Source organism: Mastomys coucha, unplaced genomic scaffold (assembly GCF_008632895.1).
Source record: "Mastomys coucha isolate ucsf_1 unplaced genomic scaffold, UCSF_Mcou_1 pScaffold6, whole genome shotgun sequence".
Classification (NCBI taxonomy): domain Eukaryota; kingdom Metazoa; phylum Chordata; class Mammalia; order Rodentia; family Muridae; genus Mastomys; species Mastomys coucha.
The window spans coordinates 83,798,960-83,806,413 of record NW_022196912.1 but is presented as its reverse complement, the minus strand read 5'-3'; the positions used below and the strand labels follow the sequence as shown (position 1 = coordinate 83,806,413).

The 7,454-nt window shown below is 40.8% G+C and overlaps 1 pseudogene; it reads right to left on the bottom strand.

Moving 5' to 3' along the window:
* Positions 1–1,287: 1,287 nt before the first annotated feature.
* On the bottom strand, positions 1,288–1,406 carry LOC116081207 (annotated as a pseudogene).
* Positions 1,407–7,454: the final 6,048 nt, after the last annotated feature.

The following is a 7,454-nucleotide window of genomic DNA, read 5'->3' as shown; positions in this document are numbered from 1 at the left end:
CTGTAAGGCAAAGGACACTGTCAATAGGATGAAACGGCAACCAACAGATTGGGAAAAGGTCTTTACCAATCCTACATCCAACAGAGGGCTAATATCCAATATATACAAAAAACTCAAGAAGCTAGACTCCAGAGAACCAAATAATCCTATTAAAAAGTGTGTAATAGAGCTAAATAGAGAATTTTCAACTGAGGAAATTCGAATGGCCTAGAAGCACCTAAAGAAATGTTCCACATCCTTAGTCATCAGGGAAATGCAAATCAAAACAACCTTAAGATTCCACCTCACTCCAGTCAGAATGACTAGGATAAAAAACTCAGGTGACAGCAGATGCTGGAGAGGTTGTGGAGAAAGAGAAACACTCTCCTTCATTGCTGATGGGATTGCAAGCTGGTATAACCACTCTGGAAATCGGTTTGGTGGTTCCTTAGGAAACTGGACATAGTACTACCTGAGGACCCAGCTATACCACTCCTGGGCATATACCCAGAAGATGCTCCAACATGTAATAAGGACACATGCTCCACTATGCTCATAGCAGCCTTATTTATAATAGTCAGAAGCTGGAAAGAGTCCAGATGTCCCTCAACAGAGAAATGAATGCAGAAAACGTGGTACATTTACAGAATGGAATACTACTCAGCTATTAAAAACAATGACTTCATGAAATTCACAGACAAATGGATGGATCTAGAAAATATCATCTTGAGTGAAGTTACTCAGTTACAAAAGAATACACATGGTATATGTTCTCATTGATGAGTGGATATTAGGCAGAGTGTGGAATACCCACAATACAATTCACGGACCACATGAAACTCAAGAGGAAGGAAGACCAAAGAGTGGATACTTCAGTCCTACTTAGAAGGGGGAACAAAATAATTCAGTGCGGTATAGGGTGGGAAGGACTTGGGAGGAAGGGGAGAGTGGGAGGGGAAAAGAAGGGAAAAATCAGGTATGGGAGGAGATGGAGGAGATGTACAGAGGATCAGGAAATTGAATCGAGGTGTATAGAAATGGGGGATGGGGAGCTGGGGTAGCAATCAGAAAGTCCCAAATGCCAGGAAAGCCAGAGGCTCCCAGGACTCCAGGGGGATGACATTAGCAGTATGGTTTCTTTTGGTACAGGCAATAGGTGATTTGCAAGAAGTCACATACTTTGAAAGACCAGGCTAGGATTTGAACTGGCATTAGAGACAATTGTTATGGTGTTGTGACTCTCTAGGAAAAGACCATAGACTCACTTCAACTGTAGTTAGAAAATTTATTTATTTATTTATTTAAAAGAGCCTACAGCACCCGGTATTCTCAGGTGGTCTCCCATCTAAGTACTAACCAGGCCTGACCCTGCTTAGCTTCTGAGATCAGATGAGATTGGGTGTGTTCATGGTGGTATGACCGTAGACAGTTAGAAGATTTATTGATTATTGTTAGTAGGACAACAATCTCCGAGGCTAAGGAGATTGTCCTGTGAAGGGTGGTGGTGGTGAGGGAATGATATTTGAAGGTGGAAACTGCAAGAAGACCTTGAGTCTCTGTACAAGCAAGCCAGAACTGTTCTATCTGCCAAGATTAGGTAGTCAAGGCGACCTCGAAATAGTCTATGAACGTCTGCACAAGCAGGTTACAGAAGCCAAAACCCAGGTAGTCCTATCCTAATCAGTAGATAGTCACAGGTATACATTTTTGGGTGGGGATCACTGAGTCAGGGTTCCTGGAAACTTATCTCCCAAAGACTGAAATCAGAGACACATGGCTAGTATATACCAAGATGGAAACCTAGCATAAAATGGAGTCCTTTTTAGTCATCCCTATTTTCATCTCTATATTATCCTATATTCTCTTATCACACTGGGCCATACAGTGTAAATATGGCCCTTTTAATATAATATATAATGCACATTGGTATATTTCCCTCCATATTCTGTTGCTCTCTTTTAGTGTCCTATCCCTTCTATTATTATTTTTTATTCCCCTAGACATTGACACTTCTACTTTCTGTACATATATGTTCTTAAGTATCTGTAGCTATAATGTCCCAGACCCACAGATGAGAGAACACATACTGACTTTCTAGGACTGGCTTAATTTGCTTAGCCTGATTATCTCCACCTCCGTTCATTTACTCGTATATGACATAACTTTATTCTTCCCTATGGCTGATATATCCCTACATTGCATATATCCTACCTCTTTTGTGGTGATAGTAGCCAGTCTCTGCTGGGATACTTGTTATCTTTGACTCCTCCCCCCACCCTCTGCATTTAATCTTGATGGTTCATCACCATAGCTGGCCTGTAGCCCTGGCTGCCATTTCCTTTGTTATGTGGACACAGCTTTCTTAACTTTTTTTTTCCCTGACTTCATAGTTAGGTCCATATAGCACAGTCTCTAAGGCTGCAGTGTAAAACAGTTAAAAAAAAGTGCAGACCAATTCTTACTACCCTCCTGCTTTAAAAACCTTCAGGAAAATGGCTCCATCTGCCGACAGATAGGATGGCTCAGCCTTTAGGAATCACTTCAGAATATATATTCAGAGGTGTTCCTGTGGGATTCCTGACTGTGAGTGGAGGCTGTCTCTGACTCTTGCCTGCTTGGGAGATCCTGCTCTTCTTAATGGCTGCCTTGCCCAGCCTTGAGGTGATGATATGTACCAGGTCTTATTGTAGCTTGGAATGGTGCATCTGGGTGATGTCCCTGGAAGTTTCGCTCTTTTCTGAGGGAAGGCGGAGAAGGGGTGGGGGGTGGTTCTGGGTGAGAAAGAAGGTGGGGGGTGGTGGTAAGAGACTTGGGGAAGGGAAAACTGCTGTGAGGATGTAATTAATATACAAGAGAAGAATAAAAATTAAAATTAAAAAAGTAATCATTTTAAGGGATGGAGGGCAGGGTAGTAGAGGGGTGGCAAGGGGGTTTCTTCTAAGCTGCTGTCTGACTGTCATTTTGCGGATATTCCCTTCAGGACACTTTTTACAGATGATAAAATTGTCTTCTCAAGAAAAGCACATAGGAGCCTCTCCTTGGGTCCCATTGTGTTAGAGAGGAAACTTCCATACTCTTTCTACAACAGCTTAGAAGAACTCTTCTTGCCACCCTTCTAACACCCTGCCCTCTATCCCTTGAAGGGATTACTTTTTAAAAAAACATTTTAATTTTTCTCTCATCCTGACTGCAGTGTCCCCTCTCTCCCAGATCCACCCCCCTCAGCCTCCCCTCAGACAAGAGCAAGCCTCCCAAGGACATCAAACAAGCATGACACTCATGATTTAGGTTTTGTTTTTTTTTTTGTTCTTCTTTTTTTAATGCAGGAGAAGAAACTGGTGGAGCTGTATTTAGTTCCACTCCCATATTGTTCTCCTCCCCTTACTGTGAGGCCAGCTTCACTCTGGCTCATTTTTCCCAGAAGGTCATCCACCCTAACTGGCTACAGACCGCTGCTTACTTGGCTTCTACAACACTTCTGCTTGTTAATAAATAGAATTAATCTTGATTAAGCCAATTTATTCAAATATTTTCCCATTTCCTTTGGGTCTGTTTCCTTAGGCCTGTATACAACTGTTTTAAATTCACTTTTTTTCTTCCCTCAGAGGGCCTCTGATTCTTACCACACTCCTATAATAAGTGTTTTAAGTACTTAAAGAGGTTATGTGTGCAAATAAACTAAACTAAAATCTAAACTTCTTCTCTAGCTGCCTACATTTCCTTTCCCATACTGTTTTTACTAATATATATATACACACATTATAATATATATTATATATTATCATATATATGATGGAACTTTTTAGCCAAACATATCTTAGTCAAATATATATATATCAGTCAAATATAAACATCTTAGTCAAATATATATACCTTAATCAAATACATATATCTTAGTCAAATATAAATATCTTAGTCAAATATAAATATCTTAGTCAAATATATCTTAGTCAAATATATATATATATATACATATACTACACAGCCTTGTTTCCCTGACTGGGAGGTAGATTGTCATTCTGAAAAAGACTTGATTGTTTTCTTTTTACTGTGAGGTAACCTTGGCTCACCAGCCTGCAGTCAAAGCAAGGCTCGTAAGTCAAAGCCTCCATGTTGGAGGTGATGGGGATCAATTTTCCAGGTCTAGCTTCATCACCTACAAGTCTCTGAAAGTACATTTTAGGAAAAAAAAAAAAGAACTCTGTGGCAGAATCTATTCAGCTCCTTCTGTAATTTACCACTTGTCTTCAGCATAAAGAAGGCTTATTGATACTCTGAGTAGCTCTGGGTACCTTCTGCCTGAAGAGTGTTCCCTGGAGGTGGGGAGAGTTAATCTGGTCATACTCTGGTCCCTTTTTAACAAACTTCAGTGGCTTTAGCAGCATCTTTTTTTTTGTTGTTGTTGTTTTTTTTTTTTTTTTTTTTTTTTTTTTTTTTTTTTTTTTTTCTGTTGCTGTGGTAAAATAATCTGACAAAAGCAACTTAATAGAGCAAAGGTTTATTTGGCCCATAGTTCCAGGTTATAGTCCATCATGGCAGGGAAATCACAGGGTCAGGAACTTATAAGAAGTGGTCATTTTATGTCCACAGAATAGAGAGCAAAGGATTGACGTGTATAGAAGCAGTGCTCAGCTTGAATATTCTACCCCCCCCCCTTTTTAAACGAAGTTCAGAATCCTCTGTCTAGAGAATAGCACTGTCCACAGTGGTGTGTCTTCTCACCCTAATTAATGCAATCGAGACACCCCACAGAATGCCTGAAGCTCTGTAAGATCTAGACGCTCCCTCATGGAGCCTCCTTTGTTTAGGTGATTCTAGATTGTGTCAAGTTCATAATTATAATCATGACAACAGGATGTGTCAGCCTCATCTTTTCCCCAGAAGGATTAAATTACACACACACACATATATATATATATATATATATATATATATATATATATATATATATATATATATATGAGTATACTGTAACTGTTTTCAGACACACCAGAAGAGGGCATTAGATCCCATTACAGATGGTTGTAAGCCATCATGTGGTTTCTGGGAATTGAACTCAGGGCCTCTGGAAGAGGAGTCAGTGCTCCTAACCACTGAGCAATCTCTTCAGCCCAAATAAATGTTTTTGAAAGCATTTTATGAACTCTAAAGCCATTCACTATCATGTTTCAGGCAATTTTAAGTTCTGGGGATGGACAGTTGGTTTGGATGGATCCATGGAAACACAGGCCTCATGTCCAGACTGACACACCTAATTCAGACAATCAAGAAAGTTGGAACTGAGGGAGAATAATAGGGACATAGCAGATGAAGAAAGTGAAAGCAGGCTTTCTGAGATGGGTGGCTTCTTGTTTCCGGAAGACATGGTGAAGAGAAATGGCAGGGTGGCACACAGCAGGTATCTTACAGGACCAATAAGAGAAGGGGAGGACCCAGGGCCCTATAAACCACTCAGCTGGAGTTCATCTAGTGGACTCCTCACCTTAGGGCTCCTCCCATCCTCGAAGGAGAAAGCTGCTCCTTTTGTTTTTTCAACAGCTCTCTTGGTCTTCAGTTTTTGTCCAAACAAGCTCAGAAATCCCACGGACAACCACTGCAGCATAAGGGGGCAGTGACTGGGATGTTGAATACTGACATCAGGACTGTGTGAGGGAGAGACTGCAGCTGGGAGCATAGGAGTGCTAGCTCCCAGAGGGAAAGAGTGCTAGGGTTGCCACAAGGGAAGAGTGGAGATGAGTGGAATTGGAGTGCAGCCTAAGGGGATTAGAGGCAGCTCCAACCGCTATCACTTGTGTGTGTTAGTAAAGTTCATCTAGATAGATTTTTATCTTAAATTGTGTGTGTGTGTGTGTCTACCACTGAGCTACATCTTCAGCCTCTAGTGATTTTGTTTATTTATTTATTTAAAAAGTTATTTATTTATGTACTTTTTTTAAATGTAGGAGTGCTCTGTCTGCATATATACCTACATGCCAGAAGAGGGCATCAGATCCCTTTATAAATGGTCATAAGCCACCATGTGGTTGCTGGGAATTGAACTCAGGACTTCTGGAAGAGCAGCCAGTGTTCTTAACCACTGTGCCATCTGATTTTATTTTTTAAGATGTGTTCTCTATACTATTAACATCCAGGAGTAGTACTGCAGGTGTTTAAAGCTTCCATTTGAAGAGAGAGTGGACATGTTGGTAATACGGTCTCTACGGGAGTAAACAGCCTGATATGCTGGCGTCTCACAGAGTTAAGACCTAAAGGGACATTTAAATTATTAAAGATAAGAAATAGAGTTTGTTATCTGTTGTCTAGGACTACAACAAAACTGCTGTATATGGAATTTATGTTAGATGTAAGGGAGAAGCTTCAGGTAGTGTTGAAACACTGGATTAAAAGATTTAGGGATAGATTAGATATCGTTCACCCACAATGCCAATGAAATGAAAGTAGTGTCTCTCAGAGTCAGAGGCCTCAATTTTATTTTAGGAAGATTAAAATTTCCCTTTAGGGTCTTTGGGGATGGATGAATCTGTTTGCTTGAATACTTATTTTATAGGTAGAGTGACAGGGTTTTGGTCTGCAGTCTTCTCACGGTGGAGCTGTTGGCAGGGCCTGGCTCCTATGATCAGAGCTGCTGTGTGAGGTTGGCAGGCTTCCTAGTGAGGCTATTTCAGCTGTGAGTTTTAGTGTTCATGTTACACTGGTCATTGAATATAATTACTGAAAAAACACACCATGCTAATGCCTTTGAAGCCCGTGCACTGAATAAGTCATTCTGAAAAAATAATTCATGTATGTACACCTCCCCCCAATACTCACTGTAGAAAATGTGCTGTTCCTAGTTAAATATTTGATGCCTTCTATTTTCATTACTTAGGAATAAACATAATGTAAACCTTGAAACAGTAGCAAGCACATGTTATCCTTTGCAGAATCCATTCTGTATGTTGATGTTTAGATGGAGTTTCCCAAAAGCAGAGCTCCAAATAGGGTTCGGGAAAGTCAAATGATTTACTGGGAGGGAGGAGCTTTTTCCTTAGGGCATGAGAGGAAAGAAAAAGGCGGGGAAGCCAAGTAAGTAAGAATGTGAGCTGGCATGGAGGCTCAGGCATTGGGTGAGCTAGCCAGTGCAGTGCCCTCTCAGTGGTGTGGATGTGGAGAGCTGGTAGGTTGGCCTGCTCAGCTACCAACCAGGCCCAGATTCAGAGCTTTGAGTCTGTACACCCCAGCTATGAACTGTAGGAGTGTGTGAAAGAGCTGGTCCTGCAGACCCAAAGCTGCAGGGTCTCCATGAACAACAACAGGATTTCATGGACAATCCCAGTGAGGATCTAGTATTGATAATGTAGCAGAAGCAGCCAGACCAAAGAGCCATTGCAATGAACATTTGTAAATAAAAAAGTGTGGGCAAAAGGGGTACTGTGGGACATACTGTGACACCCTGTAGCTTCTACAAATATACATATATATATATATATATATAT